This window comes from Strigops habroptila, chromosome 4 (genome assembly GCF_004027225.2).
Source record: "Strigops habroptila isolate Jane chromosome 4, bStrHab1.2.pri, whole genome shotgun sequence".
NCBI lineage: Eukaryota > Metazoa > Chordata > Aves > Psittaciformes > Psittacidae > Strigops > Strigops habroptila.
Window position 1 is genome coordinate 75902296 of NC_046358.1, and position 27202 is coordinate 75929497.

Genomic DNA, 27202 nt, shown 5'->3' on the forward strand with positions numbered 1-27202 from the left:
ACCCCGAGAGCCCGGCGGTACTGCACAGCAACACTGACACGCACTGGTAACGTGCAATGCCTCAACGGATCAACTGCCCACAATGCACAAGAACATGATGAGATGCTGCTCAACACACATAACATTAGAAACTGATGGACAGAAACTTTCACTTTGTGTTTTACTTGGGATCAACACTGAAAATGGATGAATGTGAGATTTAAATTCCTTTTCCTAGGTAAGACTCCGTAGCTAATGTCATACAGATAATTGAGGGATCTTCAGAGAGGTACCCAGTAACCATTCTGAACATAGTGCCAAGAAACTTACAACTTCTAATGTAAACAGGCATCATTACTTATATAATGGGGTTTTTCTCCCCTATTTTGCAACTTTGTCAAAAGATTGTTACACGTAAGAAATAACTTCAGAAAGCTTTCCCCCTTGAAGCTTCTACTAATTTCATGATTAAAGTATTTGCATATGCCAAAATAAAGAGAGAAGAGGCTCAGAGGAACGTACTCACCTGGGCAACAGCACCTGGTAAATACAAAATGGATAATCAAAGGGGTTGGGATATCCCTGCAAGGCACCTTTCAGTCAGCTCAACTGTCATGGTTGAACTGTCACACTGCTATCTATGCCCGAGTAGTTATCCCTCATCACAGCTCAGTGCAGTTGCTCTGACTTTGGAGCTCAACTTCAGGCTTCTGGCTTTTGGAAATACAGGCATGTTAAGGCCTATAGGTACATATTTTTAATTTTGAGAAGGCCTGCATTGTAATTAGATTGCTTAGAGAGAAAATTGTAGTCAAGCATGTCAGCAACTGGGAAATAACAACAACCATAATACTAATAATAAACCCATTTCTGCTTTGAACCTCTGAAGCAGCCCAGAATTGTGGGACCTGTGCTAAGAGGCCACTTCTAGGACAAGTGCTGACAGCACTTTCCTCCCCTAAGGGCATGGGCAAGCAATCAAACATCTGCTTGCCCACACTGAACAGAGGAGAGTGCAGAGCTTCCACAGCCGGACCTTGCAGGTTCCCTCCAAGGCATCATGCCCAGGATACAGTTATTAGCCTGATCTCTAACTGCAAGAGGAGCAGCTTTTCCAGCAAGTTTACAAGATGCTCCAATAGTGGAAACAATTGCCTAACCCAGCCTGCCAGCTGTGCCCAGGATGTGCCAAAGAGAGTTTATCTCATTTCCTGAAGGAACTATCAGTAGCTGTGGTTCAACAACCACATCACCTAGTTCCAACCCCCCCTGCCATGTGAAAGGACACCTTCCACTAGACCAGGTTGCTCCAAGCCCCGACCAACCTGGCCTTGAACACTTCCAAGGATGGGGCTTTTGCTTGCTTCAGACTACAAACTCACAGTTTCCTCATTTTCATGTTTTTTAGACCTTAACTTTTCCCTCATCTTCCCAGATAAACTAAACAAGATTTTCAGAGAGGAGCAGAACATAGCCATACAGCAAAAGCACATTTACTTCATTCTTTTAGACAACTTCCCCTGCACCACTGAGTTACTTCTGTTTCAGGCACAGCAACTCTCTGGCCATCCTTTCTCCAGGTACTAGGGGCAGCCTGACAGACCCCACCTCTCCCTCAGCACAGTACCTGACCAAAAAACCAAAAGCACATTGCTGTCTTTTATATTAACAGGCATTTTCTGTCAATCACACTACAGCTCTACACAAGACAACATTGGATGACTCTACAAAAAATAAAAGTAACTTTCTCCAACCTGCAAAGCTGCATTTCCAATGAAGCAAGTCCGACCCTCTCACCTGCAGAAACCACTTCCAGCTCAGTGCACACAAAAGATGAAACCCAGAATGCCTGGATTCTAACAATCCAGCCTACCTGGAAAAGCACTTTGAATGTATGGAGCAACATTTCCTGTGGCTGAAATGAGCACAGGAATTTATGAGCCAAATTGTTATCTTAGGTCTCTGGAAAGCAGAAACAACGATAATAAGAAACAGAACTTTATAGACTGGAAACACAAAAGGAACTCCAAAAAACAAACCTCAAACCTATCCTCATAATCTCCAAAGAACTGCAAAGAGTCAGAGAAACCAGAGGCATCTTCTGCATTATGGAAAACCACTGTTTTTCTTATGCCTCTTTTGTTTAGCAAAATGCTTACTTTTGATCAGCTAACAGACAACAGTGGGTTTGAAAAATGCTGATCAACAACATATGTGTAATTTTGGTATTCAACATCTGCCAGTTTTAAGTGGGGAACCCTGTACCCAAACCCACAATCTACATTTACAGCTAAACAGCACAAAGAAAGTTGCAGGCTGCTGGTCTATCCTCCTTCAGTCTCTTTTATCTTCTTCTCACCTGTGTGGCATGATAAAAACCAACCACCAAACAAAAAACACAGACATGCAGCTGAAACACAAAGGTCTAGCTACCACTCTTGGCTCAGGGATATATTTACATATGTACTTTTAAACTCTACTGGCAAAATTAAAGACAGTCTGACTAGTGAGCCTGAGCCCTATCCCGAGGTTTACAACTGCCCTTATTTACTTTCTGCTCCACCAGTTCGAACTGACCACGGCCCGAATGCGAATGGCGGATGAGCTCATTCTCTGGAATGACTTCATGAAGCTCACAGGTTGACCCCTTAATAGGAAAAAAAGTAGGTTTGAGTCAAAAGATAAGCCTGGGATTTCTTCAGTCTTGCCAGGGGCAATAGTGTGCTCCACAAGGGAAGCCTGAAGTCCAACAGATTTAGTAACATGCTGCAGATAAAAGACTATCTCTATTCTAAGGGTTCCCCACAAAACCTAATTGATGTATGATGTTCCTACATTTAAAGCAAAAAGATGGCCTAATTCCAGCTCCAGAATTAACTGGTAAAGGTACTGTCTGGGTTTTACTCACACTGCTAAAGCCTTCTGTAAACTCCCCTGTAGTCTTGGTCATGAAAAAGCATCTGCTTTTATTTTTCACATTTATTGACTATCCCTTTGCTCTCTGTGTTAATTGTAACACCTGGGAAGGAATAAGCATGATGAGAGAAAATCAAATTTTTGAACAATGCAGCTGCCAAACCAAGAGTCAACAAGCACACAGGGCACAGCTTTTTCAGGGCATTCAGACTTCTCCCAAATTGATAATATTCCTACCACAGAATACCCTTTCTGAAAAAATACCTAAGGAATAATGAATTTGAAATTGAATCTAACTATTAATACAGACCATTTAGAAATTTAACACTTGCTTCACTGTCTGGATTGTGAATGAGGTGCCAGTGCTGAAGAAATGACAGAGGCAGAGGAACAGGAGCTGAGCAAACTTGGACCCAGAAAAGCTGCTCTCTAGCACTGTCCTACTCGCTACTGCACCCACTGCAACTTGTGAGTTGTGGTATGGAGACATACAGCCTGCTTTGCATGGCTGCAATGATGTAAAGCAGATATAAATACACTTTAGATATACAACATGCCTGTTTTGGCATGCTAGGGACTCTGGTCTTTAAGAAAAATGATAAGGTCACAACACTGTAAAGTCTTTTGAAGACATTAAAGGGAGATATTTTCTTCCAGTTTCTTGTTTAGGGTGCAGATGTTGGTTTGATGTGTCCCCCTCCTTCATAACTGACAAGAAAGTACCTCAAAGTTCAAAACCAGATGTCTCAGGCAATAACCAACCTAAACTTCTGCCTAGCCCTCCATTTTAACAAATGCAGGACTACATACAGAGACCCAGGCATTCCTCCGTAACACATTTGCATTATGTGCATCCCTGTACTTACATTAAATTACTGCTATGGCCAGGCCATGGTAACAGCATGGAAGGCAGTAAGATGATGGAGGAAGCCTTTGGGAGAAGTTTCCCGTATAGTCTCTTCAATCCAAGCTCTCTGCCAGGCATGTCAACATTTCCCTGGTGAATCTGCACACATGGGAAGTTCTGACATTCCAGATCGCTCATAGAGAGCAACAATCCTTTGGGGATATGTAGCATATACTTCCATAACTTCCTTTTATTATTAAAAAAAAAAAGTGTTTCCAACTTAAAATTACATTTACTGTAGGAGGGAAATGAGCAGTCAGAAAACTGCATGGGGGAGATCTCCAGGGCGAGGACTTCAAAACATCTATTTAAACAACAGCATTATAAAAGAGATCTACGGATAGACGAGGAGTTTTCAAGAAAAATTCCACTCCTCTAGACTGAACAATTATACAAAGCCACAAGCATTCCAGAAAGACATCCTATCTATTAAATTTTCTTCTACCCACACACTGGCTGGCATACCTCAGGAGCTATGGATGGCTGTACCAGTCTGCTAAACACAGGCAGAATTTAATAAGTTAAAGAGAGAGAAGCTCCAAGTGAAAGTTTCATCAGCTCTAGGCTCTCAGGAATGGGAATTTATTCATTCTAAACTCAAAAGACATGGCCAGTTTGAAAGCAGTTAGAAGCTTATTAGAAATCCCACCCAGGAAAAGTTCACTTGGAACCAGAAGATGCCACCTATCTTTTTGATTGCTGTTTTAGACATGATGAATAGCAAGCGTGCAGGATGCACGGAAGGATTCCAATAAAAAACAATGGTCTGATGCAACTGGAGCCTGCTCTGGCCCTTGGTAACAGAGTGAGCTATTGTGGCTGTCAGTACTAACATTTTTTTAATAGAATCCAGACAAGAGCACGCACCAATTTAAACAAGACTTTAGAAGTCTATTTTGTTATACTGGTGCAATCTCTCTGTGTTGACAGGATGACAATCAGGCACATTCCTTCCCTCTTGCATAATGCAGGTAGTCTGGATTTGCCATGCTAAATCAGCATTTTACTTAAGCCAAGGCAATCCTACCGGCTAATCCTGCCCTCGCGCAAAGCCATGCAACTGCTCTGCTTGCTACGGACTCGCAGGCAAGTAAGCCCAAATCGAACCAGAAGCACGTGCAAGCCTGGTACAAGCTGGTGGGCTCTGCATGTTTGACTTTTTTTGGTTGGTGGTTGTTAAAAATTCACAATCTGACATTTAAAAAGTAAAGTAAAAACCAGGCATCATACTCTCAGCAGCAGTTTTCAAAGTTTTTTCCAAGCAACTGATCGTTATTGAAAGCACACAATGAGCACCCACGTTTTGACTTGTGTCAAAATGAAAATTTATCATCTCAGGAATCTTTGTGGCCACATACAGAATCACAGAATGGTTTGGGTTGGAAGGGACCATGACGATCATCCAGTTTCAAGCGCTCTGCCATGGGCAGAGACCTTCCAGTAGACCAGGTTTCTCAAAGCCCCATCCAATCTGGCCTTGAACACTGCCAGGGGACAACTCTAACTCATGTTTCCAAATATCCATCACCTACTGGTAAGAATGACCCTTCTCATTGAACCTTTCCTCAGTATTGGCCATCCACATGTGTAACTTGTCACCTCTTCCTATTCCAAAAGGCAGCAACAAAATAAAAGCAATTACTCGAGAAGGTACATCAGGGCTTTAGGAAACACACGCCACTGGTTCTGCTACTCAACTTGGCTGCAAACTTTGACTGGCTTTTCTCTACACCTGTTTATCTGCACTGGAACATCCTGCACTCTGCAAGTAACCCTGAACACTTAATTGAAATGAATGAGACAGAAACATTCTACAGACAATAGGACAGAGAACATAAAAGATTTGTCCTTAAGGGACCAAACCAAAAGAATTAAGTTTGCATATGTCAGATAATTCCTGAATTAAAAATAAGAGGTTTTGTTTTTCCAGTTGCATCTCTATCAGTTTTGAAAGTAAAGATCATCCCACTTCTGTTGCTCTTTGGTCAGAACTGAAGAGCTATGTAGCGAGCTTCTACAGAGCCTGCAAAAAATGTTGCTTGTCACATGGGAGACAGACTGGAGCAGGGCCAGCATATTTCAACAACACAGCAATCCAGCAATCCCCCCACCAGGACCGCCGGCTGTAGGAATCGTGTGAGCATGAAGATATTTATTCAAATGGGCTACAAGAAACCAGATAAATAGAAATGATGTTGCACTACTGAATTCAGTCATTTCCCAATTCCCTCGACACCGAGCCTTGTGCAATGCAAACAGACAGTTGTAATGCAAGGTAAGTTGTTATTTATAACTCATGCACCACTTGTTTACATGTGGTTCACAGTTTTAAATGGTTACTAATTCAGTACTGAAAATTAAACTAATGCAAATAAAACTGCTGCAGGAAGCACTTCAGCATAACAATATATAGCAGTAGTATAAACACCAGTAAGGTGGTGAAGAAGAAATTCCTAAGTGCAGCCATCACATAAGGATGCATCACTATACAGCTGGATTTTTAATTTAATTGGCAAACTTCAGCCACTGAGTATTTGCAGTGTCTCCAGCACAGAAAAAAGATTGAGAGCCACTGCTGAGAACAGCTACTGAGCATTGTGTCTCCCCCAAGCAAACTACCATCTTTTCAGTTTATTTCCCCTCCTAAGTGAGATATATAAACAAACACTTCCTCCCCAAAATAAAAGGAATTTGAAAGTTGTGAAACAAAGCTAAAAAGGAAGTATTTCCAGAACTGTGTTTATTCACACAATCAAAATGTTTCTGAAATTCCTTCCATTTCCCCTGCGTATAACGCTTGGGCATCCTCTAGTCCTGACAACACACTACCTGTCCTCTTCCTCTTCACATCGCAGCCGCAGGTTTGGACTCCAGGTCAGATCCACAACATGGACCCCTTTTACCTGGGACATGGCACTAAACCTACAGTGGAAACTAATCATGTGTTGCTACACATGGAGCCTCAAGGACATGATGGCACCTGCCACTTCATGTGAAGGTACCATGCTCTTGGCTAGTTACGCTGATGAGAAAGACATAGCCAGCTTCTTTACTGGAAGAGTCTTATCCAACAGTTTAAGCTGTTTTTCAGCCTGTGATCTTTAGACTCTGTGTAGTTATGGAGGAGTTTTTAGGGTCCATGAACGAAAACCAAGGAAAACAAGCCTGCTAAGAGCTGTATTTGAGTCTCTAAGGGTGTCAAAGCACCCATACTCGTCAGAGTCTGCAAACCAGAACAGGCGGAAAACCACCCTAACAAGGGATCTTCTAGGACATCTTCTACTGCCCTTTCCCATTATATCACTGTGCAATGGACACTGCATCTCTTATTACTAGAAAACAACATGATATGCAAGAAGGGTGATGACCCCTCACCAACTACAAGGACAGAGAACTACCTTTCTGTCACATGAGTAGCTGTTGAGGGTCTTCAGCCCATCCCTCAATGCTCCCAGTACATAGGAGCCAAACACCTAGGTCAGGAGACGTTAGAGCAAACACAGGTATTTCATAGAAAGGTTTGGGTCGGAAGGGACCAGTTGGCTTTCTGGACTGCAAGTGCACGTTCCTGGGTCATGTTGAGCTTCCCATCAACCAACATCCCTAAGTCTCTCTCCTCAGGGCTGCTCTCAATTCAGTCTCCACCCAGCCAGTATTTGTGCTTTATTTGTGCTGTATTTGTTTATCTCCTGCCAAGACTTAAACCACACTACTTCTGGTCCTGTTCATTCACTTCAAATGCTGTATCCCTATCCAGTTTAGCAACTTGTACTTCACCAAATAATATGATAGATTAATCATAACTTAGATGAAACATGCCCATAAAATACAGAACATATGTAAGGAATTCTTCCATGTATCCAAATGGTAAACTACCTGATGAAGTTGATATTGAGATTTGTCTCTCATTAGTCAACGGATTTGCTTGATTATCATTACGTCATGTCACCAAATCTACCCAGTGTGAATGACATTAAATAACATACAGTTAAATAAACATTCTCTAATGCAAGTCCGTTGACACGTTCCTTAGGCTTGTCACTGTGTTTGAAACGAGTTCATGCCCACACTAGAAAAAACAAGTCTTTGCCCAGAGCTGATACTCAAACCTAGTTTGAAGGCTTAAGGAGATACTAACACCACCAGCTGACAAGCACACAGAAGTCTTTCAAGTGACATAAAACAGACACGGGTAAAATCAGCATTTCTGTTTTTCTAAGGTCTGAATATCCCATAAATCCTCTATTATTATTCTCCACATTTGGACCAAACCTGGCAGCCTGCTTCATACCAAAGCAAGCCCCCAACAACCAGCTCCTCCTTCAGCTCATGTTCCATATTAGATTTCTCCATCCTTTGCAAAAACATTCTCAGACTTTGTGCTAATAACTAGCTGATTACATTTCAAACCCTTAGGCTAAAAGTTATTACTGGGGAGTACAGGAATGTGTCTGGAATGCAAAAACAATGGGGGTGAAAAATCAGTGGGCTCTGAGCTGGTATAAATAGATAGATAGTTCACTACAGAAACTTACCTCCTCTCAAAAACTCAATCCAGAAGACAGTGACCCACTATCTCCTCTAGTTAATCTACTGCTGAACTGATTCAGCCTAGCCGATCCTAGCTCTTGGGAAGAGACATCTCATATCCACACAAAATATAAGTAACATTTCTGTTATGCTTACATGCTCAATAGCCAACTACCCTGAGTAATCTGTTGATAAAACTGATGTAACAGACAGTAGTTTTGGGATTCACATTTTGGAAAGAAACAGGGTAAAAGTTCTTTTTATGGAAGCTTTCTTTATGGTTAAATGATACCACATAACAGGTTTATTGACAGAAAGTTTCTGTTACGAAAACTTACTTTAGTCATGCAAATTCCTGCATCACCCTCCACCTTAGAGTTGCCCAAGCATCTTCAAGCAGAGTATTAAACCATGAGAGCAGCACACAGAGCGTGAAGGTCTCTTCTCTTTTTCCAGCCTCCCTGCAAAGGGTGTCACAGCACATAGCAAGAAAGTAGCTCTGCAATGTACCTACATAAACAGGGTTAGGTACCTGTGGAAATTAGGGAATCAGTACCCTCAGCTTGATTCTGGGGGCTTTGTGCTGGTGGTGTGCTATATCTGTGTAATTTAAATTCTTTCTCCTTTAGACATGGAGTTGTTCTTAATCACTTTGAAGTAAGGTATAAAGGATACTGGGAAAAGCAAAAATCACATCTCAGGTCTCCAGGAGAAGATTCTGTGAAAGCTACATACTTAATTGCAGTCATATCTGTAGGAAAAAAAAAAAAACTTTAAAAAAACACCCAAAACCTAAAAATCAAGTGAAAGTACAGAAACAAAAGAAATATCCCCTTTCCTACCAAACCCTCGGGCTCTTGGCTATACTTAGCAAAATTGAAAGAAATCCAGCAAAGGTTAAATATTTCCCCAATCCCTGTATTTGCTTCTGTGCTGCTGTTGCCATTTGCTGTCAAAACTCTATTAGAACTGGAAGGGGCATCTCCATGGCCCAATTTCTTTGTACTTCTACTAAATCACTTGCCTAATGAAGTCTTTCATAATTTATTTGAAGATCCAAGCATGCAAAAACAAAATTCCTCAATGAAAAATGAAGTATTTTGTGGGATTACTCTTCCCCTGAGGTTAGGGATCAAGGTTTCTGAGAAACATGATGAATCACTGTGGGTTTAGCTTACTCATCTTAAAAAGTGGGGTTTTTTAATCTGATAACGAGCAATTCTTTTTTTCAAAAGTATCTAAGAAACACTATGAACTTATCTGAATGAGAAAGAGAATATGTGGGGTTTTTTTACCCTCACCCTTCTGCATACTATTTTATGTAAAGGGAGGGGTTCATGACCAACTGATGACACCTTTTAGTATCAGGCTGAGATAACTCTTGCTGGTTTGGAAGCAACAGCCTATCTGGAGTACAGCAAGGCAGTTGCAAAACTCAGAGAGGCATAGGAAGTTTCAAAACAGAAACACTGACAGTGTTAAAATCATCCTTCAATTTGTAGCATCTTCATTCCAGGAAACTGAAATGAAACATAATGAAGTTAAAGACACTGACCTCATGAAACAGTTTTAAACAGAGTGCCTGGCTTACAGGTGAGTTCACAACTTATTCAGCATATGTATTCCCTGTCACTACCATCAAAACTTGAGACACACGTCAACTTGTCAGTTTTCACATCAACTTTGTGTGCAGCGAGATCCCTAATCTTTGTGGGCACTTTGCCCTCCTCCTGGGTGGACTTCTGACTGCATTTCACTCTTCCTGTTGTTCTTGCACACTCTCCTTCCTTAACCAGCAATACAAAAATTATAGAAGGATTTTATGTTAAAACAAAGAGTGCCCTCCAAAATGATTAAACCTAAAAAAAGCTTTGTTAACAAACCTGTTTGATAAACGTGTACTTATTGAAAACAGTTAAAACTGAACAAATATGTTGTGAAAATAATTTTTAATATAAAAGGCAGATGCAGCAATGACGTGGGTATCACGTATAACTAAAGGATTTTTCTCCCTTAGAAAGCATCATCATATGAGATCTTAGAAACACCAGGAAAATCAGGGTATTAGAGATACACAAGCATGCAAATATACATTGCTACTACAGCAGCCTTCCACTGAAGCTTATAGAATGATCGCCTCTTCCACAGGGGAAGATCAGAGGTTGCATCAAAATGGGCAAGCCAAAATCAACCGCATTATGCAGCTGATCCTTCTTGAAGAAGGCTTTGCCCATCTCCCAGTGCACAGAAGAAGCTCTCTGCATACCAGAAAATGCCCTGATGGGTGATGCCCTCAGCTGGCAGGTTTTGTTCCACTTGAGACACGTCCCCAGGCTAGAAACCTCCATTCATGGCTCTTAGGAAAATTAAACTTCAAAATGAACAGCAGCATTCTCCTGCAGAGCACAAAATCCAACCTAAAACAAACTTCCTGCACTAAACCCATAATTCAATGTCTTTTTTTCCAATTAGCTGCCTAGTCCAAGAAAGGACATTTTAATTTCTCATTGATCCAGGCCACTGGAATTTCATGCAAGAGTTCACTTGGGAAACTGTAACAGGAGTGTATAAACTTACAACTGAGAAAGGAAATACTGTTCTAGTAGTTACTGGAGGGCTCCACTGAGTCATGGCCATCTACTGAAGGTATTACACAACAGCTGGGTGTCCTGTTTGTAGAATACACAGAATATGGAAATCATATAGTGTTTCTTAAAAAGAGTAAAGAATGTAGAAAAAAAGAAATGAAAGCATCTCACATGAAGCATTAAAATTCTTTTTTTTTTTAATTTAATTTATGGAGCTGTCACAGTCTTAAGGAGCAAGCTCTGGGTTTAAAAGGAGGTGTGCTTTTCATCTTTTATGTCAGAGGCATAAAGGTTGTTTACTTTAGAGGAAAACTGATTATTTTAAGCCTGCTCTCCCATTAGCACCAATGCACAAGCAAAGCATTTGTCTTTTCAGTTGGAGAGGAAAAAAAAAAAAAAAACCAACAAAAAAAACCCCTTTAAAAACCCTGTAGCTGTGCTCAGCGAAGCCTGAATCTGATCTTTTTGTGTGAAGCCCGTGTTGCTTTTAGATTGCCACTTTATCTACTAGAAGGTACAGCAAGTTCAGGAAAAGATCTGCCAACTCAAACAGGGAACTGTTGTGAGGACTATCACAGCAGCTACACTTTGTTCAAGATAACAAAGTGATTTCAGGAGTTCAGCTGAGGGGCCCATAACAACAACAGAAACCAAGTAAGATCTCACAGGAAAAAAACAGTATTTCAGGAAGATACAGAATAGCTACTGCTCTAAAAAAGCAAATAAATAAAAACACTGGGTTCTGAAGTGAGGCTGAGCACATTTTTGACCAATGCACTAGAAGAGCTGGACAAAGATGCTGATCTCAGGAGAGGTGCATGCAGTACAGAACAAGCCCTCAGAAACCTTCCTGAAACGCTTTAGTTTACATGCTCTTCCCTAGGAAAACAAACTTAGACGACATTATCTTCTTCTGGCCCAAAACAAAGAATCCACTGACCTCCCCAAAGGCTCTTCATCATCTTTATGACCTGTGACAGAACGTACAATGAGAGCAGCGCCACAGCCTGTGCCCCCAGCGCAGCTCCTCATGCTGCCGCAGCTCCCACGAGCACCTGCAGCGCTGCTGCTGCAGCTCAGAGCCTCCTGACAGCCGCATCTCCTCTGGCACTCCACACACATATGCAGCTGAGGAGCACAGATTGATGCTGTGCCTGCAGCAGTGGCTCTGAGAGGTGCCCTTTCACTGCGCTGGCCTGAAAATGAAGTCAAAAGATGCTCCTTCCCCCCCCCCCCGCCAAGTTTGTAACCAGATGGATCCACACATATCTATATCTGTGTATTTTTACCCCACCCCTCCCCCACTTCTGTCATTCTAATGAGGAGTCAATCTTGTAATTACATTTTCGAATATTTTCCCAGAAAAAAAAAGGGCATAAAACCATGGGTTTGTGTTAAACCGAATGCAGAGTGGAACTTCCAAGTCATATACTGCGCTCAAGAGACAACACGAGGCAGGTTCCACAAGAGAGGAATCAGAATCAGGCACTAAGCCTGGCATTCCAAAGTGAACTTCTGGCCAGCTTATTCCCTGGAGACAGGTCTGGACCAGCTCAGAACCACTGACAGGTTAGACAGACATCAGGACATGCTTCAGAACCAAGAGTAGCAACGGCCTTTGAGGATTGCTTATCAAGTTGAATGTTGCCTTCCCTAGATCCTTTCTACAAACTCTGCCAGCAGAACTACAAAGCAACCACCTTGATGGACACACTATATATATATATGTGTGTGTATATATATATACACACACACCCCCAAGCACACGTATATACACACATACACTAAGGAAGATTCCAAGTCCTTGCAAAACAGCTGAAATCCTCCATAGAATTTGCAGGAAGGCAGCAGGAGACTGATTTTTCCTCTCTCAGCCTCTACTACTATGCTTGCCTTCACACAGGTGAGCCACAGCGGTTATGGAGCAAGGAGTCCTCTCTGCAGCACAGGAAAAGTTTTCTTTGTCTCAGAGATGTGTCGTGTGCCTGCTCGGTTTAGATTTTCATTGATCCAGCAGAAGAATATGTAGGCAGAAGGAAGTTTTCTAAGTTTTCATCATATTTGATTTTAAAATTCCTCTTCATGCCCTAATCTTCACAAACGAAGGCCATACTAGACGGATTTATTTTTTTTTCATTTCAGGCAAATGTGAATTCATCATTCATTTTGTCTGACTGGTTAAACACCACTTAGTAGCAATCATCACCGTTCATAACAGCAGCTCTATAAACACACCTGCATCCCCTACAAACCTCTGGTGCTGCAATAAGCCTCATAAGCCTACATATTATTGAGAAAAAAAAAAAAAATCTTTTTCAGTTGAGATTACAAAATGTTTCCTTCAACATTTTTATTGCTATTTCTTTGGAAACAACACTGCTTAATGTCAAATTCCCACTCTGTTCTCAGAGGAATTTCCACCATAACCTCACACAGCCATGGAAAATGCTGAGCACGTATTGTATTTATGCACCAAAAGCTTCGTGAAACACCTTCAGTGAGATGCCTATATGGGGCAAGACCTTCTAAATCCCTCCTGATATGCAGTGATAAACCGAATTTAAAGTCCTGTCGTTGAAAGAAATAAAACTCAAAGAGATGAACTGGTTCACCTGACTCAAAGCACAAAGGTTACATCTGAAAAGTACCAATTTTAAATGCCAAAGTAATTACTTTCCTCACTCCCTCTCATTTGAATTTAAAGCAGGACAGCACTACTGATACTCTTCAGTGCTAACATTGTTGAAATGGAATGGGAATCAATAGGTTTTTTTCAGGAAGAGAGAGCACGGAAAGGAGATGAACAGTTTCAATTCTGCTTCACCTCTGGCAGCAGCAGCTTCAACCACATCCTGGATACTCAAAACCCAAATTATCTCCAACACCTTATGTCTGCCAAATACACTAATTTTTCTTTCATCATCTAACAAGTCCCTAGCTCTCACATTCTCAACAGCTCTTCCAAAACAAGTTAACATGATGAATAAAAAATATGCGGCATATTGAATTAAAAAAATCTGGGAACAGCTCTAACAGCTCTGAAGCTGCTGTACAGATTTTATTACTCTTGCACAGTGAGGCAGAGTGTACTTGCAGCAGCCGCCTACTTCCCAGTTCAAAAGAACATGGAGCTCTTATCAAGCATTACACTACACATTTCCAGGTTGAAGGAAAGTCCAGACCACAGATTAATGAAACAGGATTCCTATTCTCACTCTTCATATGCATCTTCATAACCTTCCCACTAAGGCCATACATCACAGCAATATTATTTTGGTAAACAATTTAGTTCTTGTGTTTAAATCAGTTTCCTTTAGAAACTTGCAAAATTTTTGTGTGTTGGGAAAAAAAGAAAAAGGTTAAAAAAACAGAGGACAGGAAAACTGCAAACAGTGAAGTCATGTAAAGCCTTCATGGCAAAATCATTTTGAATTCAAATTCAATTGGAATATATGGCAGCCTAGGAAATTACAGTTCTAAACCACAAACAAGCAAGGGAATGTTTAGTAACACCAAGCAAAAATCCCCTGGCCTCTCTAGCAGCACAGCTCGAGTTTGGAGCTTTACATCTATTTATAGACCTCGGGCACATATCACTACAATAGGTGATTGTGCTTTGCAGCTGTTTTGTATATCTAGAAGGGCAGGAAAGAACAGACTGCACTTTGATCTTTCCCTTATTTGGAGTATTAAAACAACAACAAAAAAAGGCCATTAGAAAGGACTCAATATTTTTGAATCACAAGAGTACATGTTCCAAAAGCCACAGCTTACACTAAACATGTAGGACTTGGAGCTAACATGTTCAATTGTTTACTGTTATTATAAATACGGGCTGCAGAAAATATTTATTCTACAAGCATGCAAACTATTTCACCTATCATGGAAACATATGCCAAATCTAATTATAGGAGTCTTTACTCCCCAAAGCATCTGTTGATAAGTGACACACACATAAAATTAAGATTCAACTTGAATGCAACTGCATCATAAACTAGCACTTAGCATTTCTCGGGCAGTAAAAGAAATTCAGTGTTTGCTCAAGAAATCATTGTGGGGTATGCATTAACTGCATACCACCTGTAAAACCTGTTGGTACTAAAGCTTTATAAATTACACAAGTGTATTGGAGCTAAGACTATTAAAGGCAGAAATATATGTTATTCATGAAAGTCAGTTCAGTGACTCCTACCTTACAGAGCGTGCAGGCCCTTTCTGAGCTGAGGTTAGGGAAGGATCTACGGGCCACTCCGATGTTCTTACTACATGACAAGCATTCAAACAGCTGGACGATGGTCAGTACCATGGGGAGAAAAATCTGATTTTTTAGCAATAGAAAGGAAATAAGCCTAAAGCAAGCACATTCAGAGACCTGACTGTACCATATCTAGCATCCCTGCAGAATATTTCCAATCAATTACTGATGGGATTTACAAACTGCAATAAAATGGAATATAAATGTCCAGCTTACAATCACTATCTAAATGAGTTCAAATAGCTCATTTCCAAACAGCCATGTGGACTGAAGTACATGAATATGTTTAAAGCAGCAAATGAGCAGTTGTAGAAGTGATTAAAAATTAAAAAAAGCACCATTAGGGAAAAATAGAAGGTAAAAAGAGCTTGTGGTAAGCCCTGTGGTACCACAGCCAGACCTTATCGGCTGCACAGGGTGCCCGGGCACCTACCTGCTTCAGCAGGCTGCAGGGCAACCTTGTGCTTCCACGCTTTCCAAAAGTTGATTCAGGTATGTCAGAGAGAACAAATAAATTATAGAATTAGTGAAATGGAAAAGTAGCAGTCAGCTACAAGAAATGCAGCAGATCAAAAGGAGGAGAGAACAAATCTGTAAGAGGAAAGTTGGCAAGAACAGGCTTTCGTTAAGTGCTGAACAGCCCTAGAGTTATCTGTATTGCATGATCAGCACAGCCCATTTGATGACTATGAACGAAGCTTTTAGGCTTTTAAATATATAAGAAAGGACATTAGATAGTACTTTTAAAAACCTCATTTTAAAAGAAAATATTCAGGTATATTCATATCCTGAATACAGGTTTATTTCTGCTATGGCCTCTCTCCTGCATCTATCTTGTTTATTTAAACCAGAGTTCACAGGGATAAAGTGGGGTTTTCTTAGAGCACTTAAGAGAATGTTGTTGATTTTCATTAGCATTATTATATCATTATATATTAGATTAGAAACTAATATATAAAAATTATAACCTCCTAAATTTATTTATATTAGGGTAATATTAAAAATGCTACTACATGAGCATTTTTTGAGCAACCTGGTCTAGTGGAAGGTGTCCCTGCCCATGGCAGGGGGGTTTGAACTGGATGATCTTTAAGGTCCCTTCCAACCCAAACCATTCTGTGAGTCTATGACTACCCTGATCCCAGGTATGGAGGTGGTAGAGCAAATATTTACTGATAAATATAACCATGTTTCACTGTACACATCTAAGCCACCAATAAATTCAACTTAAAAAAAAAAAAAAAAAAAGACTTTTTTCTTTCTTGGCCACAAAAGCTTTTAGGAATCATTTGATTTTTCACTAAGAATTGCTGATATAATTCCATCAGCAAATAACACAACTACAAGCATTCCTTGGTGACATGTTTGAGCTGTTCCCAGCTGCCTTTCCTAACATTGTGACAACTAGATGACTTAGCACTTGGAATGGATGGAAGCACTTGCCCTTAATCCTCCACCTCCTCTTGTTGGACCTTCCAGTGGCACAAAAACACCCTTTGCCATGAATATTATCAGCCCATCACGAGATCAGCCAGGCAGAAACAGGAGTTGTCCGGGCACTGTCCCTGTGCCGCCATGCAAAACCAGTTGTGTACCGAGTTACTTTGCACAGTGAGCAAAAATTCCACGCTGCCGTGAAGACTGCAGGTGGTTCAGGAGGAGAACAGGCAACCAGACTTACCACCGAGAGAAGCGGCTACTGGAGAAAGTAATGCAAAATAGCACCAGACAGCTCGCGGTCCTGGAAAGGAATCTCCAAACCACAACTTCAATACTATGACTCAGTATTAGCAGGCAGTATGAAAGATAGAATAAACAAGAGAAAGCATGAGCTGACAAAGACAGCAGCAGCAGCATCTATGGAGACTATGATAATTAACATGTATAACTGTGCATAATACCACCAACAAATTTATTAATCTGGTCCAAGGAAGCTACATTTCAGAAAGGTAGGAAAACACTCTGAAAGGCTCCAGTGTATTCACATTCTGCAGTGCAATCCAAGACTGAATTTTTGCATTTTAAACTTCATATTTTAAGAGCTGGAAAAGCTGCAATTTAGAAAGATCTCCCACACTATTCCCTTTTACAAAACTTTTAGTAAGAGCACATTTTACATACAAAATATAAACTTTCCCAAGTGGCTACAATTATCAATGGAATTCCAGGAGAATGTTACCTGTTATCAGAATAACTCTTTTCAATAGAGGGATGCCTCCCTATACTATTATTTCTGAAGTAAAACATGTTAAACATTAAGTTCAAATGTCAGGTTGGCTCAGCCCAAGCTAAACACTAGCTGTAAGTAGTGTACAGCTGTTGTGCTATGTCAATACATGCTAAAAGCTTCCATCTCACTAGTTTTGTGTCCATGGGGAAGCCATCCAGTCTTGATTACACAGATAGCATTGGGTAAAGCTTGTATAGTTACTGCTGAGCACAAAACTGTGCCAACAGAACACTTAGGATCTTCCTTAAATCCACAAGAATGGGAAATCCAGAGGAGAGTCCCCCAACTGAGGCCATGCGACAAGGTACTTCAAGACACAAGGTACGATAAATACCCTATTTCTTGCAAAACACAATTGCTAAAGATCAAGTTCCAAAGAGAAGAAGAAAGACAAAAAAACCCCACTCCATTTGCCTGGTGAGATGCCCAAGACGAGAAAAGTTAATTAACAGTGCCTGTGAGGGGCAAAACAAGTGTCCCCCAGAGAAGCTTCCCCAGGGAGTCTGCTGAGCCAGGCAGAAGCCCTGGACTCCAGTGGCTTCAAAGCTGGCATTTGATGAAGCCAGCTCCTGCTGCCTGACCATATTGCCCATTTTTGGATCAGACAGCTCCAAATCCAGCCTGGAATCTATGGATAAACCTCTGAGGATGATAAACTTCGTCGTCAATCAGTTTGTGTTTACTGACAAGTGGATCAGACATTCTCAGGAGACAAGTGACAAATGCACAAGGGATCTGAGGCACCACAGCTGCCAAGGATGTATTTGTGACCAATTTGAGATATACTTCCCAAAATATAAATGCAACTTCTAGAAAACACTGCCATTTTAAAAAGCAACAGACCCTTAGAAATATTTTTACCATTGAAACATTACACACAGTAACCGCTATTTATACTTCAATATGTCAGCCTTAAATATTTACTTTTCCACTCACGTAGTTTACATTATATGCCAACAGAACACTTTCCTGCATCATTTAAAGACCTTATAGAAATTAAAATTCTCTGAGCTATACAGAAAAATGTTATAAAATAATTCAAATTAACGATAAGGGAAAAAAAAAATCTTTGGTATTTCTTATGCAAAATTTAACTTAATGCAAAGATGCTTGATTTTTGCAAATAATGACTTTGTTTGCTAGATTCCTCCTCATGAAATAGAAGACTTCTTTTTAAAGCAGCAAACTGTTTTGAACTTTAAACCTCTATCTAGGCTTTTACATGACAATCATTCATCAGTCAGCAGCACTACATTATTCCCCTGCCCTATGGGTTCTGAAAAGCCAACGATTCTAGTCAAGAGTACGTAAATGTTTATACTTGGAGCTGCACATCCCAAGGCGGTATCAGCAGTTACTGCACATTTTTCCCAGAAAGCGAAGGGTTGGGCAGCTGTATTTTGACAAGAACTGTTGTTCCCTTTTATGGCACCCAGAGTCGGTGGCTGTGGTCTGTGCAGGGGAAGGCAGCGATCACCCCATGCTTCATCCATCCTACAGCACTGCTATCCCTGGGCAAGCTGTTCTTCCCATCGTCGTCCTTATTCTTCTCTTCCTAGTACTCACTTTCTAACGCAAAAGAGATGCTCCAGATAGGACATTTTATTATTTACTTTTTGGTTTGCTCTATTGTAAATCCCATGTAGCCGAAGTTAAAACAAACTACTTAGACTGAAAAAGGTTTATGGGCACTTCTTAGCCCACCAGAGAGGGGCTCCTTTCCTGCAAAGGAGCCAATGAGGGGCTTGTCCACTCTGCCACTTACATCTTTTAATTTTCATATTATTAAAACCAGCTAAAACAGGTTTTGAAGAATGAAAGGCCTGGAGATTCACTGCCAATTCAGCTACACTGAGGTTGCATAATGTTCCAGCTCACAGCCCATATAAAATTAAAAAGGATGACTATGAGCCTTTCCAATCAAATTTTTGGCTGTTTCTTTGGGAATTCTGTCCTGATGGACACATGAACTAGAGAAATGCAAGGAAGAAAATGAGAGTGGAAGAAGTGGAAACAAGTTTAGTGGATCAGCTGCAGATGGACGAGGAACGCCTGTCCATCAGCAGATCTGCTGTGCCAGATTCCAACCAGCCCACCCCAGCTACTTACTCCTATTACTTCATTTACTTCTTTTCCTTCCACTTTTCACTCCTTCAGTTGTACCAAACACTGAATCAGCCCTGTCTTGTGGCTTCAATCTCAGAGGGGAAACCTGGAAGGAAGGACTGGAAGGAAGTGAAGGGGCATGGGGAAAAGTAAGAATATGGAGGTGGGGAAGGAAAACATTTCTAAGATTTTATTAAAGAAGATAAAACAAATTTTCCAGATGGCAATTGGAAATTCAACAATTCTAATCTACATGGAGGGGGGAAGGCCAAGAAACCACAAATCCACATGAGCACTGTCTGTATCCCTTTACAAGCAGCAAAGTCTCATTACCTTCCCTACTTAAAACCCCTTATTCACTTCTGCCTCTTTCCTAAAGCAAAGCAAAAGCTGAAATTTTGTATGAAGGCAAACTCCAAGCAGCACTTAACAAAACTTAATAAAAACTTGCTTTACTTAACTAACTAAACTAACTTAACACTTAACAAAAACTGCACTAGCAGAGAAGAACCAGCCTCTTAAAATGTGTGCAACAGAATCTAAGCGAGCAGCAGGGATCTGTAGGGATGCAGCTTTGCTGGTTAGTCACTTGCACAAGCTTATGGCCATGGGAAAACTGCAGATTCCTGAGGGGAAACACCTAACCTCCTGTAATGGAAAATCCTGCAGAGGAACACCTCGTGGCCACCACCAGCACCAGCTGCTGTGCTGCAGCTGGTAAGCGTGATCTTGTCCTCCAGCAAACAACATCCAGCTCCAGCAACCCTGAAAAAACTGTTTGGCAGCTGGGTGGAGCAATCAAAAAGCCTGCCTCCTTTCCGTCAAAAGGCCAGATTTAGATTATTGGACTAAAACTCAGGTCTATCCCAATTGCATCAACCCTGCATGTGTGGGACACTGGAGAAACAGGCCACCAGTTCTTCCTGGTTTTCCTTGGGAACACGCTGTATCTTACCAAGTAAAGGCTTCAGATTGCTCAACACAACTCACTTCCTAGTAAAGCATCCCCAGTGAGACAAGCAAAATAAGATTTATACCTCGCTTAATTCCCCAATCTGAGTTTAAAACTTGGTTTGCACAACCTGTAGATGAATAGATCAAAATGAGTTAGGAACCAGTTCCCACTCTAATTTCAGATTGCAAATAAAATTCCAGGTATAGCCTAAACAAATTCAGGACTTGTTAAAGTTCAGTGTTGTAGAAAATGTTTAAATTGAAAGGAGGTTACAATGGTAAATATAAATAATTAATCTGGCATTGTTACATCAGACTTGAGCAAAACCTAATAAACGACTCAAGTTTCAAACTCAAATTATCAAGGAAACTGGATACAGACATACACTGGCAGCCTTTCTGTGCTAAACACAGCCCTGTGCAATATAACAAGAAAATTAAAGGGAGAAAAAAATTAATAAGACAGATGCAAATAAATTCTTAGGTGGGAACCCTGGTATACATTGATTAATATAAACAACACAATCCCCTAAAACTTCCCAAGACCACGAAATACGTAGTACTTTAAGGCAACAGTTTTTCTGATTATGAAAATAAAAGAGACTTGATTGAAAAAACACCAAACAAAAACCACCACCAAAAAATCCCCAACCAAAGCACCATACAACCCCAGCTGGGGGAGGGAGACAGTCTCAAGTTTTAGGTGCCTAAAAACAGCCCTTGAAGCGATCCTCCCTAAGGATATTTTGATCTTAGTCACATGTTTTTTCTAAGGTATTTTTATTTAGTCTCCCTGTAGATAACTGCAAGGAGAGAACTGCTAAGATGGTATTAAATTAATGATGTCTGCTCTCATAGCCGAGGGAGGCACTAAGTCTGAAATATTACCAATAAAACCATTGGGCTCACCAGCCTTGGAGAATGTTCTCTCACACACACAAACTGTTCCCATCACTTGCCAATTCTGTCTCAATCAAAAAAATCAAGTTTATTTTCTTAATCTTTGCTACGAGTACTTTGAGGCTTACCTGCTTATCAATAAGCAAGCCTATACAACTGTATTGATAAGAAAAAAATAAGAAGAGAAAATATTTGAGAATATTTCATGATACATGTGTGCTCTTGTTTACACAAAGCCAAAGAGGAAATGGATCTTTTACTATTCGTTGCTCTTACTTTCTCCCAAATCACCTATTTTTTTCATTTTCATCTTACTGTTTGCAATATAAATTTGGAAAATACACAGAAAGAACAGCTCATACAACAACCTTTCCAGATAGTTACATCTGGTTTGTTTTTTGCAAGTTCAGGCAGCCTGAGTGAAGTTTCCAGTTAAACAGATCTGGAAATGTTATGGCGAGGCTCGCAGACCACAGCAGAACAAATTCCAACAAATACATTTGTAATCACAAAAACTTATCGTACAAGTGTACCCACAACACAAACACCTTCAGACCATGGATCACTGGTGCTGCAAACCAAGGCCTGGCTAACTGAAATGGAATTGGATCTGGCTGGCCAAGGCAAACATAGATAAGCACAGAAGACATAACAGCCAGATTTGCTCATGCACAGGCAGCACGGACCTGGCATATCTACCTGCAGGGACATTGGCTGCCCCTGTGGTGGAGGCACCACTTCACCAACAGCTAGAACATAGAGACATACAATTTCCACCTTGGCATTTTATATGGCTGCAGCATCCAAAGGTTTGCACATTAAAAGCGAAACAATCCCCTAACATTGGTTTGCAATGGTTTTTTTCAGTACTGAACTAACAGAATCAATGCATTTATTTATACACCTACTATATGTGTGTGGATAAAGATAAAAATTACTATCACTGCATGTTGTATTTATACCCAATAGGAAAAACTTTGGTAATGAGAAGCAGAGACTGATTAAGTGTTAAAAAAAGAAAAGGAACACCAATCCTATGAAACACCTTCAGCAGCTCTCATTAGGAGGTATGGCAAGCGCCCTATCCAACACCACGCTATCATTCCAGAAATGTTGTTATCTGTCCAACACCACATTATCATTCCAGAAATGGGTAGCATGATATCAACACACATCTGGGTCAACATCTTACAACCTGTGTGGGCAAACCCGCATCTACGCGCACCCCTGGGAACACACTATGGGGCTGGGCTACCAAGACTGCTCGGGTCTAAACTCGAAGGAAGGAAAGGCATAGCTTTAGCAGAACATGATTACTCCATGGAGCTTCTGATGAGAGCAAAGATCATCTCTATCCACTTCAAGCATAGCAGTTCTCCTTTATTCTGCGTCCTGGACAAGTTAGTTCAGAACACAAAAATAACCCCAAACCAACAATGTACCCCCAGTAAATCAGCAACAGTCCTATGCCAAATAATTCAAAAAGAGGATTAAAATTCTTTTAATGCCATCTTGCTGAAATACTGCATCTTTATTTACAGTAGCACAGCTAAACTGTTACAGCAGCAATACATCACTATTCACAGCTTCCTGATACTTTGTAGAAGATGGAAAAGTTATGTTCACAGAAGTAATAAACGATGAGGCTGAAGGGACTGCTGACCAGTCCAGGCACTCATGTGCCCCAAGGCTAGTCAGCCAAAGCAGTCCCTATGGATAGTTCCTTAACTTCTGCTTAAGATGTTGCTGTTTCCTAACATGCCTAGTACAGGGCTTCTTTCTCCACCTCCCTTCTTCTCCGTGGGCAGCCTTCAACGTCTCTGAAGACTGTGGCTATCTCTCCCATCCAGGTTTTTATTCCTGACTAAACCAACCACCATCCCTTTGCTCTCTTCTAGACATGTGACTATCTCGGTTGCTCTCTTATGGACTCTCTCCATTTAGTTTGCATCTTTATTGTTTTTTCCATTATTGAAACAAAATTTATGAGATTTAAGGACTAAACAAGATACACCCCACAAGAAGCAATTCAGGTTAGTTTTCCACAGATTTCAACTTCTTGCAATCTCTTCCCTCACACCGTCACCCAATAACCCTTTGCTTTCCACTTCTCTACCACCTCCCAGCTTTTCCAAATACCATCACAAAATTCATCTCTAATTACTTCTCAGAAGATACAATCTAATGGGTAATTAAGAACACAAAAGAAAATGCAGGAATAACTATTTTCCCTTAACAGCTTCCATTCCATTAAGATATTTTGCTGTTATAATGCCTACAGGGCTTTATCTACAGTTGCAAGAGAAGAAAGAAAACAAACATTGAAAATGTATCTAAATTAGCCACAATATTTTGAGCAAAGCTACCATGGCGCTATCAGACCTTGGAAACTCGCACAAAAATATGCGAGATATTGCTCAGAAATAAGGTTTGCTTTTCAGTTTTATGGCTAGAAACCATAATAATACCAGATCTGTAAATCCTACCTTTCCCATTTCACAACATACTTCACATCAGCAAATTGCGTTGGAAACATGATTCCAACTCCCACCACAAAGTCTACCACTACCTCCACTTTTTATGCCTTTGAATGATTAATAAACAAACATTAAAGAACATTAAAGTAAATAAAAATGAGGAACAAATTACAGTATTAACATATGATCAACTACATTAAACTGTACATAAAAGTACAGGGTAATTGGGGAGGGGGGGGAACATGACAGACAAGGACTGCTAAGTTTGTTTATAAAGGAGTCTGGTTCTCTTCCAAGTTTCATGTTCCAGCCTGAAAATAACTTCTTAAAACAGCTGTTAGGTTTTTTTTGGGGGGGGAGGGAGAATGATCCACCATCAAGCACGACCTTTCTTTAGAAGTGCACAAGTTATCAGGGGTAGTAGACTGTCCTTCACTCACAATTCAACTACGATGCAGCCCCTAAAATCTGCAGTCAAGAATGTGAAAAAGCATCCAAAAAGAAAAACTAATGTCCTCAGAGAGACCCCAGCACCTGAGCTCACGAAACAGGGAAGCACCATAATCTCCATGCTCAGTCCACCATGGGAACTAATCATTTCCCACTGGATCAAAAATCAGCCATTAATCTTCCTTTCACCTCAGGTTCTTTTAAAACATATTTTTTTCCCCTACTAACTTCTTAGTTAAGTAGATTTATTATTTTCATTTAAAATTAAAAAAAAAAGCAATATATTTTAGAATTCAGTAATTAAAGCTCCAAATCTCATAATAAGATACTTTAAAGGTAAACATGAAGGAACTCAACAACCTGACTGTCCTGTAAAATTCATATGAGTGCTTAACTTTCGGATTGCCATGTATTACACTTGGTCTCTCTGCTGTCCTGACTAATAAGACTGCAACTAAAAGTAAGTCCTTTCTTTTGTATAATGTATACTGATAGTTCGAAACCTCCAATTTCTCCACACATGGAGACACATTCACAACAGCAGCAGTATTCGCATAAACAGTCATGCTAGGTAGTCTCTGCATTCAAAACAGACAAATACTGTCTGGATACATTTACTGTATCAATCTCTTCTACATATGGGAAAAGTAGAGGTTCCTCCATGGTTTAAAGGTCTTGGAATTTACTTTGGGGAGACCAAAAAAACCACCTTCGATATACTGTTGCTTTTTCCATCTCCAACATCCAAAAAGCTAAATTCTGTGTCAGGAAACAGCATTAATTGCCCCAAATGCTAGGCAGCATCAGAAAACTTTAGCCCATTAAAGAATCACTTCCTCACGAATAAATGTCACTTAAAACTCTGCTCTCTTCTAGAGCTACTATAACATTGCAGTAAAAGATAATTCATCATCTGTTTTGTACTAAAGAAAAACTACTGAAAAATACAGTTCCTGACAAGTTCTCCTCTCCAGGTCTCAAGGTGCAACATGCAGCTCCAATCAGGAAACCAAACCAAAAGACACAGACAAGCAACTGCGGGAACATCACTAATGAGCCCCTGCCACCCAAGCACAGGGAAGCAAACCAGACACCAGGCTGCAGGATGAGGACTTAACTAAGGAGATGAAGTGAATGTTCCTCCTTACAGATACTGCACCTGCCTGTACTGGAGAAGGGATTTCAAATGCTGCTGTGCTGAACCTGTGATTCTTCATCCTGATTTTGAAACAACAAAGTCTACAGTCCCCCTCTCTCTTCTCATTCTAATGTCGCAATGCAGATTTATCTTTTTAAGACCTCAAATTGTTTTACTAATTATTTATACAGCCATACTGAAAAGGGAAAGTACGGTTCTCTCCTATATTCCCCCATACTTCAACATGGGGAGAAAAATACTATAGGTAAAAAATGTGGGACTGCAATGGGATATAAGAAAGTATTCCCACCTCAGCATAAGAAGAGTATTTGCAGACAATGTCCAAGACAGAATTATTAAGCAATACACCCTGTGTCCCATGGAACAATAATACTAATTTTTAACTACTCACTATCTAGTCTCCATTTAACTCTGGATTTCTGGACAACCCTTAAATACAGCATTTTCAGAATCCCTGTCAACAAAGCATTAGCACAGCTTCTTGTCAGTAAATGAGCTCATTGCCCTACCTCAGCATACACCAGCACTTTGCGTTGCTCATTCTACCACAAACATTTTAGAAGTGAACACGTGTATGACTGCTGGGGATTTAAACCTGGGTTTAAGAGTCACATAGTAGAACATCCAGTAGAAATCTCAGTGGCAACAAGTCAGAGCTTCATCGTCACATTTTCAGGATGTGTCTGGTAAGCTTCACATAAAAAACCCTTACATTAGCAATAGTTAAACTTCACAGAACAGGAAACTGAAGTAAACTATTCCAGAAGCTTGATTAGAGCAAGCAGGAACACCACAAAACACAAACACCAGGACACCCGACACAGCTGTAACTGCAGTTTGGTCAGGGATGACTTGCCTCCTCTGGCAGATGACTGAATGGGCACACCAGAAAAATAATACATTCAGTCAAATGCCTAGACAATGATTTTTCAGGAATGGGCTACACAGCTACAGATGAAGAGTTTCTTCATTAATAAATTAAAGTTAAGACTCTAGACTCAACTTTTCAAAGCAAGCACTTGGCTCACTCTTACTGTACAGTATTCAGGTACAAGTAACATACATTTAATCCACACTAGTTATTCAAATACCCAGTGATCTTTCCAGCTTGTGTACTGTGCCTCTGTGGTCGATTTTTATTCCCTGACAAGGGAAAGGGAAGAGTAAACATTAGAGAGTAAAATTTCATCCTCTATTTGTTATGGCTCAACTATATATTAGTATAAAAATATCCAATATTTTTAATTTTTAATATCCAAATATCCAATAAATCAAGACATTTATTTTAGGCTTTCTTGAAAGAAAGGGGGTTTTCTTCAATTTACAAGACATGGTAAAGTCACATCAGGGAAAAAAAGAGACTAACTATGCTCAAAAAATGAAAACTATTTCTTTGTCCTACAAGGTTTTAACAGAGCCATTACCAACTCAAGCATAGGGTCAGGATCCTTGCTGGTTTTGCTAGATTACAGCCCACCACTGAATTAAAGCTGCCATCCCCTTTTTCCCTGCTTCCATCACACACCTCCTCTCTTTGCTGCGTGGAGCAGGACAGCACATCTGGAAGGAGTTACTGGCAGTACTGGCTCACTGCCTTCTGCCTACACTGCGAGAGTGCACCCCCCAGCTCCACGTCAACTGAGCAGCCCAGGTAGCAGAAGGCTTCTTAATTAACTCAATACCACTTCTTGTCTGAGAAGTGCCTCATTCAATAAAGATCAAAGGATGAACCTCTTCAATGACACTACACT

General features: G+C 40.5%; 1 protein-coding gene and 1 long non-coding RNA gene across 5 annotated transcripts in view; both read right to left on the reverse strand.

Annotated features, from left to right (window-relative positions):
• The window catches only part of ADCY9 (adenylate cyclase 9), an 87321-nt gene that overhangs the window by 45807 nt on the left and 14312 nt on the right, over nt 1-27202 (reverse strand). The window lies entirely within an intron of this gene.
• On the reverse strand, nt 13844-26684 carry LOC115607556. The gene is made up of 3 exons (XR_003991278.1): nt 25368-26684; nt 21903-21913; nt 13844-13854 (listed from the first exon to the last, which is right to left on the reverse strand). It is a non-coding gene; the product is annotated as an uncharacterized LOC115607556 (long non-coding RNA).